Source organism: Triticum dicoccoides, chromosome 3A, assembly GCF_002162155.2.
Source record: "Triticum dicoccoides isolate Atlit2015 ecotype Zavitan chromosome 3A, WEW_v2.0, whole genome shotgun sequence".
NCBI classification, from domain to species: domain Eukaryota; kingdom Viridiplantae; phylum Streptophyta; class Magnoliopsida; order Poales; family Poaceae; genus Triticum; species Triticum dicoccoides.
In genome coordinates this window covers 517,451,187-517,461,526 of record NC_041384.1, presented here as the reverse complement: position 1 = coordinate 517,461,526, position 10,340 = coordinate 517,451,187, and positions in this window count along the sequence as shown.

The following is a 10,340-nucleotide window of genomic DNA, read 5'->3' as shown; positions in this document are numbered from 1 at the left end:
GGGTTTGAATCCCTCTAGAAATTCATGGTCCAGCACATCATCAGTGAAACATAGGGGGTGTGCGGCACCCCTGTATCTGGGTTTACCGTGTTGTTCGGATGTTTGTTGTGTTGCCGTGGTCCGGCGATGGTTCACCCTGCTCTAACGCTGGGTCTGTATGATCGTTGTTTCTGCCGAGGCGGGATTTGAAGCGGCGCTTACGCCGCCGCTTTGACTACTTCTCGAGGGGACAACCCTTCATTGCGTCCTTCTGTTCCTCGTGGTCACTTTCTTTTGGTGTGTCCACCATGTATACGTCATGTGATGAAGTGGGCGTCCAGTGCCCTGTGGGCAGTGGTTCCTGTTCGTCTCCTGCATCGTCGTCCATACCGTCGATGTCTTCGGAGTCGAAGTAGAGCATGTCGGTTAGGTCATCGACAGTGGCTACTAAGTGGGTGGTGGGTGGGCGGTGAATTTTGACGCCATCCGCATCCCAATCCTGCCGGACATAGTTCGGCCAGGATTCTCCTGACAAGGAAAGAGACCTTAATGAGCTCAGTATGTAGCCAAGGGGTGAGTGCTGAAAAATATCCGCGGAGGTAAACTCCATGATCGGCACCCAATTGTATTCGCTAGGAACGGATGCAGGCGGTTCGAAGTCCGTGGCCGGAGAGAGATCCGGCAGTTTGTCAACACGGCTCTTGTGCAGAGTAAGGTCGATGTTCGGCTCAGTCGCCGATGTGGGTAAGGCATCCGTGGCGGGGTCCATCCACCCGTCCATGGACGGCGCAACTGGCTCCGAATTGAGGGTTGGAGCGGCTGTTGGTGCGATCTCCTGAACAATGTCGAATGGTTGAGCTAAATCGTACTCATCATGACCGCGTGACGCACAAGGCAGATGCTCGAATCCGTCGAAGATCAAGTCTCCATGGATATCGGCCGTGTAGCTTAAGCTTCCAAACCTAGCCTGATGGCCAGGGGCGTAGCTTTCAATCTGCTCCAGATGGCCAAGCGAATTGGCCCGTAGTGCAAAGCCGCTGAATACAAAAATCTATCCAGGGAGAAAAGTCTCACCCTGGACTGCATCACTAACGATGATAGAAGGAGCCATCAAGCCTAACGGCGATGACACAGAGGAACTCTCAATGAAAGCACCAATGTCGGTGTCAAAACCGGCAGATCTCGGGTAGGGGGTCCCGAACTGTGCGTCTAGGCGGATGGTAACAGGAGGCAGGGGACACGAAGTTTTACCAAGGTTCGGGCCCTCTTGATGGAGGTAAAACCCTACGTCCTGCTTGATTAATATTGATGATATGGGTAGTACAAGAGTAGATCTACCATGAGATCAGAGAAGCTAAACCCTAGAAGCTAGCCTATGGTATGATTGTATCTTGTCCTACGGACTAAAACCCTCCGGTTTATATAGACACCGGAGAGGGCTAGGGTTACACAAGGTCGGTTACAAAGGAGGAGATATGCATATCCGTATTGCCTAGCTTGCCTTCCACGCCAAGTAGAGTCCCATACGAACACGAGACGAAGTCTTCAATCTTGTATCTTCATAGTCTAACAGTCCGGCCAAAGAATATAGTCCGGCTGTCCGGAGACCCCCTAATCCAGGACTCCCTCACCATCGGAGACACCTGTAGAGCATCTTTATAATCACCCAGTTACGTTGTGACATTTGATAGCACACAAGGTGTTCCTCCGGTATTTGAGAGTTGCATAATCTTATAGTCAGAGGAACATGTATAAGTCATGAAGAAAGCAGTAGCAATGAAACTAAACGATCATTATGCTAAGCTAACGGATGGGTCTTGTCCATCACATCATTCTCTAATAATGTGATCCCGTTCATCAAATGACAACACATGTCCATGGCTAGGAAACTTAACCATCTTTGATTAACGAGCTAGTCAAGTAGAGGCATACTAGGGACACTCTGTTTGTCTATGTATTCACACATGTACTAAGCTTTCGGTTAATACAATTCTAGCATGAATAATAAACGTTTATCATGGTATAAGGAAATATAAATAACAACTTTATTATTGCCTCTAGGGCATATTTCCTTCAATCTCCCACTTGCACTAGAGCCAATAATCTAGTTCACATCGTCATGTGATTTAACACCAATAGTTTACATCTTTATGTGATTAGTTCACATTTCCATGTGACTAACACCCAAAGGGTTTACTAGAGTGAATAATCTAGTTCACATCGCTATGTGATTAACACCCAAAGAGTGATCATGTTTTGCTTGTGAGAGAAATTTAGTCAACGGGTCTACCACATTCAGAGCCGTATGCATTTTGCAAATTTTCCGTGCCTACATTGCTTTGCACGGAGCTACTCTAGCTAATTGCTCCCACTTTCAATATGTATCTAGATCGAGACTTAGAGTCATCCAGATCAGCGTCAAAGCTTTGCATCGACGTAACTCTTTACGACGAACTCTTTGTCACCTCCATAACCGAGAAACATTTCCTTATTCCACTAAGGATATTTTTGACCGCTGACCAGTGATCCACTCCTGGATCACTATTGTACCCTCTTGCCAAACTTATGGCGATGTACACAATAGGTCTGGTACACAGCATAGCATACTTTGTAGAACCTATGACTGAGGCATAGGGAATGACTTTTCATTGTCTTTCTATTTTCTGTCGTGGTCGGGTTTTGAGTCTTTGCTCAACTTCACACCTTGCAACACAGGCAAAAACTCCTTCTTTGACTGTTCCATTTTGAACTGCTTCAAAATCTTGTCAAGGTATGTAATCATTGAAAATATATCAAGCGTCTTGATCTATCTCTATAGATCTTGATGCTCAATATGTAAGTAGCTTCACCGTGGTCTTTCTTTGAAAAACTCCTTTCAAACATTCCTTTATGCTTTCTAGAAAATTCTACATTATTTCCGATCAACAATATGTCATTCACATATACTTATCAGAAATGTTGTAGTGCTCCCACTCACTTTCTTGTAAATACAGGCTTCACCGCAAGTCTGTATAAAACCATATGCTTTGATCACTTTATCAAAGCATATATTCCAACTCCGAGATGCTTGCACCAGTCCATAGATGGATCGCTGGAGTTTGCTCACTTTGTTAGCACCTTTAGGATCAACAAAACCTTCTGGTTGTATCATATACAACTCTTCTTTAAGAAATCCATTAAGGAATGCAGTTTTGACATCCATTTGCCAGATTTCATAAAATGCAGCAACTCCTAACATGATTCGGACAGACTTTTAAGCATCGATACGAGTGAGAAAATCTCATCGTAGGCAATGATGAAGCTATGCACCTAGGGTAGGGTCATAGGCCTGACCTAGACGCCCTCCCCAAGGACATCACCCTAAAGCCAGAAGCATTCAAAGGGTACCATCATCCACTCGACCAGAGACATTCCACTCAGAAGAATCAATGTCACTCGACCGTCACAGAAATCACTCGACAAACAGAAGATCTAAAGGCACTCTACACAACAACGGTCGGGCGTTTACTCATAGACTTAACTATCATTTATAGCACTTTAATACAGACGTTACCTGTAACGCTCCTTCTTTATGTACATTGAACCCCGCGTAACGGAGGGGAGCTGGGGTCCTGGCGCACTCTATATAAGCCACCCCCTCCTCCAGGACAGGGGTTCGCATCTTTTGTAAACTCACACACGCATATAATCCAGTCGACCGCCTCCGGGCACCGAGACGTAGGGTTGTTACTTCCTCCACGAAGGGCCTGAACTCATAAACTCGTGTGTACAACTACTCCATAGCTATGATCTTGCCTCCTCATACCTACCCCCATTATACTGTCAGTCTTAGATACACGACAGTTGGCGCCCACCGTGGGGCAGGTGTCTTAGCAGTTTGTTAGAGAAGTTGCGATTTTTCCGATTCCTGTCATCATGGTTTTCGGCGGAGGATTGGCTGAAGACCGCGAGATCCGTCTAGGCGCGCTTGTCTTCATCGCCAACGACTCCGCTTGGCTCCACAAGGCTCCACTCGACGTCGAGGGGCTCCCTGTCCGCGGGGTGACGCACTTCCGCGCATGCGTCTGCGACATCCTTCTTCGGCAGCCATCGACTCAGTATCAGTCGGCTCCTACGGCAACCTCGCTTTTCATTCTTCGCTGGCGCCAGCAATCCGGTCGGTCGCGGCTTCAGCGGTGGGTGAGGCATGCGGTGGCCCGCCAATCGGCCACCCCACAAATCACGGCGATCGAGCCCGATGAAACTCTCTACAGCCTGTTCGATCTGTTGAATGGCTCCGTCGAGACTGCATCCGAGTGCGACAGCAGCGACCCCGCGGCAGAATTCTTGTTGGTCAATGGACCACGCAGTCCTCCTGGCTTCACCCGTGAAGATGGTGGTGATGGCGTCGGCGACCCATCACATGTCCACGAGGAGTACCGCCCCGAACCCCTCTCTTCGCAGTGGAGGGAAGGGCTTCGCCGTTGTAATATGGATGCACTTCACACTCCTATCATTGGAGAAACCCCCGAGGCCCAGGCCTTGGAGGAGGCGCGCCTGGCCATCTTGGCTGAGCGCACTCGACTAGAGAACCTCCAGCGCGCACTCGATGAGCGTGCTCGGCAGCGGATTCCTGAGTCCAGTCGACGACAACTTTTTCTGCCTCCGACTCAGGTATACCGAACTCCGATCCAGAATCTCACAGCTGCAGCTCGAATAGCAGAGTCAATTCAACCTTTCCAGTCATAAGCTGGCCGAGGTTTGATGCAGATCCGGGCTTTACTCCGGGCAGCAGGAGAGCAAAATACAGCAGTATCTCAGTCACAGAATAGGATTCATAGCAGATCTGTGGTGGCAGATACTGTCCAATCTGCTCACAGCCCAAGATCGCCTCCGCGGTGCGAGGGACGTGGGCACCAGCAAGATCAGTACAGGAACCGTGAGCAGTACGATCATCGACTCGACCACGATGATCGTCGTCGAGTGCCCATGCCTCCTCCGAGGAGTGGGTCATAAGTGCCTCAGCGGCAAGATGACAGGCGCCCCCACAGTTGCGAACGAAGAATTCTGGTCGACCCCAAGGAGCCATGCTTTGATGCAAGATCTATCCTCGTTCAAGGTATGGTTGATAGGAACAGGGCTCACAGAAAAGGCCACGATAGAGATCATCCGACTGGAAGCAGGGTGCACGTTTCAGGACCCGAGTGTTTCAGCAGAGCCATCAGAGCAGCAGTGATTCCTCCCAACTTCAGGTTGGCGACTGGAGTCAGCAAGTTCACCGGCGAATCCAAGCCAGACACTTGGCTTGAGGACTACCGAGTGGCTGTGCAGATTGGTGGCGGCAATGACGATGTGGCTATGAAGCACCTTCCCTTGATGTTGGAGGGCTCAGCTAGAGCGTGGCTGAATCAGTTGGCTCCTGGTAGCATATATAGGTGGGAAGAACTTGCCCGAGTGTTTGTTAGAACCTTTGAAGGTACTTGCAAAAGGCCGACAGGGTTGACAGAATTGTAGTGTTGTGTTCAGAAACCAAATGAAACCTTGAGGGATTATATCCAGAGATGGATCATGTTACACCATACAGTGGAGAATGTGTCTGATCACCAAGCAATCTATGCCTTCAAGGAAGGCATTAAGTATCGGGAGTTGAATCTGAAATTCAGTCGGACAGGAGATATGGCTCTGACTCGAATGATGGAGACTGCCACCAAATACGCTAACGGCGAAGAGGAAGACCGACTCCGGAGTGGCAAGCACAAAACAGTCGCCCAAGAAACCAGAGGAGGGAATTCCAGTCGAAAACAGAAGCGAAAGGCCGAACCAGCTGCTCCTGGTGAAGCTTTAGTTGTTGCCCAAGGAAAGTTCAAAGGAAAGCCCAAAGGGCCTTGGACTCCCAAAAAAGTTAAGGATAAAGATGGGAATGATGTGTTGGATCTACCGTGCCATATTCATACCAAAAAATATGAAGAGGGGAACATCATTTACCCTAAACACACCACTCGACAGTGTCGTTTCCTGATCCAACAGTCCCGAGAGAAACAACCCAAGGAGAAGGAAAAGGAGTCGGACGGAGGTGAGGATAGGGAAGAAGATGATGATGGTTTTCCCAACGTCAATTCCACACTGATGATTTTTGCTGATGTTGAAAGAAAAAGTCGATTGCAAGTTATTAATAGAGAAGTAAACATGGTTGCTCCAGCAACACCAAATTATCTGAAGTGGTCCCAGACTGCCATCACATTCGACCAGTGGGACCATCCAACCCATATAACCACCCCTGGGAGGCAAGCACTGGTGGTCGACCCAGTAGTTGAAGGCACTCGATTGACTAAAGTGCTGATGGATGGCGGCAGTGGCCTGAATATCCTTTATGCTGAAACCTTGAAGGGAATGGGCATTCTGATGTCCAAGTTTAGTGAAAGCAACATGAGTTTCCACGACGTTATACCTGACAAGAAGGCTCAGTCACTCGGCCAAATCGCCCTTGATGTGGTTTTCGGCGATTCCAAGAATTACCACAAGGAAAAGTTGACATTTGAGGTAGTGGATTTCAAGAGTGCTTAACATGCTATTCTGGGTAGGCCCGCTTATGCACGTTTTACGGCTTGACCATGTTACGTGTATCTAAAATTGAAGATGCCTGGTCCTAGAGGAGTAATCACTATCACTGGCAATCGGCAGAAGGCAGAAGAGTGCTTTCAAAAGGGCTCAAAAATTGCCGATGCACAAATGGCAGTAGTAGAGCTGCAAGAATATCAGAAAAATGTAGATTCGAGTGATTTGCCGCGAGCCAAGAAGCCTGCCACAAATTCTGCATTTCAGTCGTCCGGTGAAACGAAGTCGATTCATATTCACCTGACCGATCCCAATGTTGCTCCGACCCATATCTCAACAACACTCGACAGCAAATAGGAAGAAGCGCTCATCCAGCTCCTCCGTGAGAACTGGGACATCTTTGCATGGAAACCTTCTGACATGCCGGGTGTACCCAGGGGACTGGCTGAGCATCGTTTGTGAGTCGACCCAAAAGTAAAACTAGTCAAGGAACATCTCTGACGGTCCGCTGTCCAGAAGAGAAAAGTAATTGGTGAGGAAGTGGCTCGGCTCCTGGAAGCTGAGTTCATCCGAGAAGTCTACCACTCCGAGTGGCTCGCCAATGTTGTCATGGTCCCCAAGAAGGACGATTCACTTTGCATGTGCATTGACTTCAAGCATATCAATCGGGCCTTCCTGAAAGATCATTTTCCACTCCCCCGCATCGACCAAATCATTGACTCAACTATGGGGTGTGAGCGTTTGTCTTTTTTGGATGCCTATTCCGGGTACCATTAGATCCGACTATATGGACCTGATGAGATAAAAACGGCTTTCATCACTCCATTCGAATGCTTCTGTTATGTCACCATGCCATTCGGCTTGAAGAACGCCGAAGCCACATTCATGAGGATGATCCAGAAGTGTTTGCTCACTCAAATCAGTCGGAATGTGGAAGCATACATGGATCACATTGTGGTCAAGTCACGTAAAGGTTCCGACCTGCTGGCTGACCTTGCTGAAACCTTTGCCAATCTTAGAAGATATGATATCAAGCTTGATCCATCAAAGTGCACATTCGGAGTTCCTGGCGGAAAGTTACTCGGTTTCCTCGTTTCCGAACGAGGGATCGACGCTAACCTAGAGAAAGTTGGTGCTATACTTCGGATGAAACGCCCTGTGCATGTGCATGATGTCCAGAAGCTTACTGGTTGTTTGGCCACCTTGAGTCGATTCATTTCTCGCCTCGGTGAAAAGGCATTGCCTCTTTACCGACTGATAAAGAAGTCTGATTAGTTCGAGTGGACTCCCAAAGCTGATGCAGCGTTTGCAGAGCTCAAAGCCCTGCTTTCCACCCAACCGGTGCTTGCTGCACCAATCAGCAAAGAACCTTTACTGCTTTATATTGCAGCCACTGGACAAGTTGTCAGTACAATACTGACGCACCATTATCGGAGATTCTGAACAACAGAGATGCAACTGGTCGAGTGGCAAAGTGGGCAATTGAACTCCTTCCCCTGGACATCAAATTCGAGGCAAAGAAAGCTATCAAGTCCCAAGCAATAGCTGATTTCCTCGCCGAGTGGATCGAACAGCAACTTCTGGCCCAAATTCACTCGGAGCATTAGACCATGTTCTTCGATGGGTCCAAGATGCTGAATGGTTCCGGTGCTGGGGTGGTGTTGGTATCCCCCCGTGGTGACAAACTCAGCTATGTTCTCCAGATTCACTTTGATTCCTCCAACAATGAAGCTGAATATGAAGCACTTCTGTATGGGTTGCGTATGGCCATTTCACTCGGCGTCCGTCGCCTCATGGTCTATGGCGACTCGGATTTAGTGGTCAATCATGTGATGAAGGAGTGGGACGTCAGAAGCCCAGCTATGACTGGTTATTGCAATGCAGTGAGAAAGTTAGAAAAGAGGTTTGAGGGGTTAGAGCTCCATCACATCCCCCGACTGAAAAATCAAGCAGCCGATGATCTGGCAAAGATAGGCTCCAAGAGGGAAGCCATTCCCAGCAATGTGTTCTTGGAGCATATTCATACACCTTCGGTTCAAGAATATCCCTTCACTGAAGATCCCCCGCAGCCGAAGAGTGCCACCGATCCGACTAAAATCTAGGTTCTAGCCGTGGTCGATTTGATCATGGAGGTTTTGGTCATCACCCCCGATTGGACAATACCATATATCACGTACATTCTTAGAAAGGTACTCCCAGAGGATGAAGAAGAGGCTCGAAAGATCATCCATCGATCGAAAGCCTTTACTGTGATAAGAGGATAGTTGTTCAGAGAAAGTGTGACTGGAGTTTGCCAGAAATGCATAACACCTGAAGAAGATTGAGTGATCCTCAATGACATCCACTCGGGGACCTGTGGTCACCATGCGTCCTCTCGGACCATTGTGGCCAAAGCATACCGAGCGGGATTTTACTGGCCACGGGCAAATGATATGGCAAAAGAAATAGTTGACAAATGTGAAGGTTGCCAGTTTTACTCCAACATGTCTCACAAGCCTGCGTCGGCCCTGAAGACCATTCCACTCGTCTGGCCCTTTGCTGTTTGGGGATTGGACATGGTTGGACCTCTGAGGACTGGTAGGAGTGGATTCACTCATGTGCTTGTAGCAGTCGACAAGTTCACCAAGTGGATTGAGGCCAAGCCTATCAAGAACCTTGAAGCCAGTACTGTTGTCAGCTTCATCAGAGAGTTAACATTCAGATATGGTGTTCCACACAGCATCATCACTGACAATGGTCAAACTTCAATTTCGATGAGTTCAGAACTTTTTGTGCTTCCCAAATTACTCGAGTCGACTATGCCTCAGTCGCCCACCCCCAGTCAAATGGGAAAGCTGAAAGAGCAAATGGATTGATTCTCAAAGGACTGAAACCTTGACTGATGCGTGACCTCAAACACGCAGCATGAGCTTGGGTCAATGAACTTCCATCAGTATTGTGGGGATTGAGGACAACTCCCAATCGGTCGACTGGCAGAACCCCCTTTTTCTTGGTTTATGGAGCCGAAGCTGTACTTCCGAGTGACTTGCTCCACAATGCGCCCCGAGTTGAGCTTTTCTCAAAAGAAGAAGCGGAACAGGCATGGCAAGATGCAGTCGATCTCCTGGAAGAAGAAAGAGAGATGCCCTTGATCCGATCAACCATCTATCAGCAAGACGTGCGTCGATTCCATGCCAGAAACATGAGGGGTCGAGCATTTCAAGAGGGAGACTTGGTTCTCCGAGTGGATCAGCAGAAACCTCACAAGCTTGCTCCTGCCTGGGAAGGCCCCTTCGTTGTCACGAGAGTGCTCCACAATGGAGCGTACCACCTCTACAATGTCGAGCACAAGAAAGACGAGCCGCGAGCTTGGAATGCAGAGCTGCTCCGCCCCTTTTATACTTAAGCATTCAGTCTATGGGGATGTAATAAAAAGCACCTTTGTAGTTTGTTTATCAAAGACAAGAGTTTTTTACAGTCTTCTAAAATGATTGTCGATTGCTTACGTTTGTTTCTGAAATCCCCCAGTGGGTGGCTTAGCTGCGAATCCATTTCGCCTAAGTTTAAAAAATCCTACTAAGTGATGAGCAAGCCTCTCACTCGGTAGCTTAGCTGCGAATCTGTTTCGCCTAAGTTGAAAAAATCCTACCGAGTGGTGAGCAAGCCTCTCACTCGGGGGCTTAGCTGCAGTCCAGTACTCGCCTAAGTTGAAAAAAATCCTACTGAGTGATGAGCAAGTCTCTCACTCGGGGGCTTAGCTGCAGTCTAGTACTCGCCTAAGTTGAAAAAATCCTACCGAGTGATGAGCAAGTCTCTCACTCGGGGGCTTAGCTGCAGTCCACTACTCG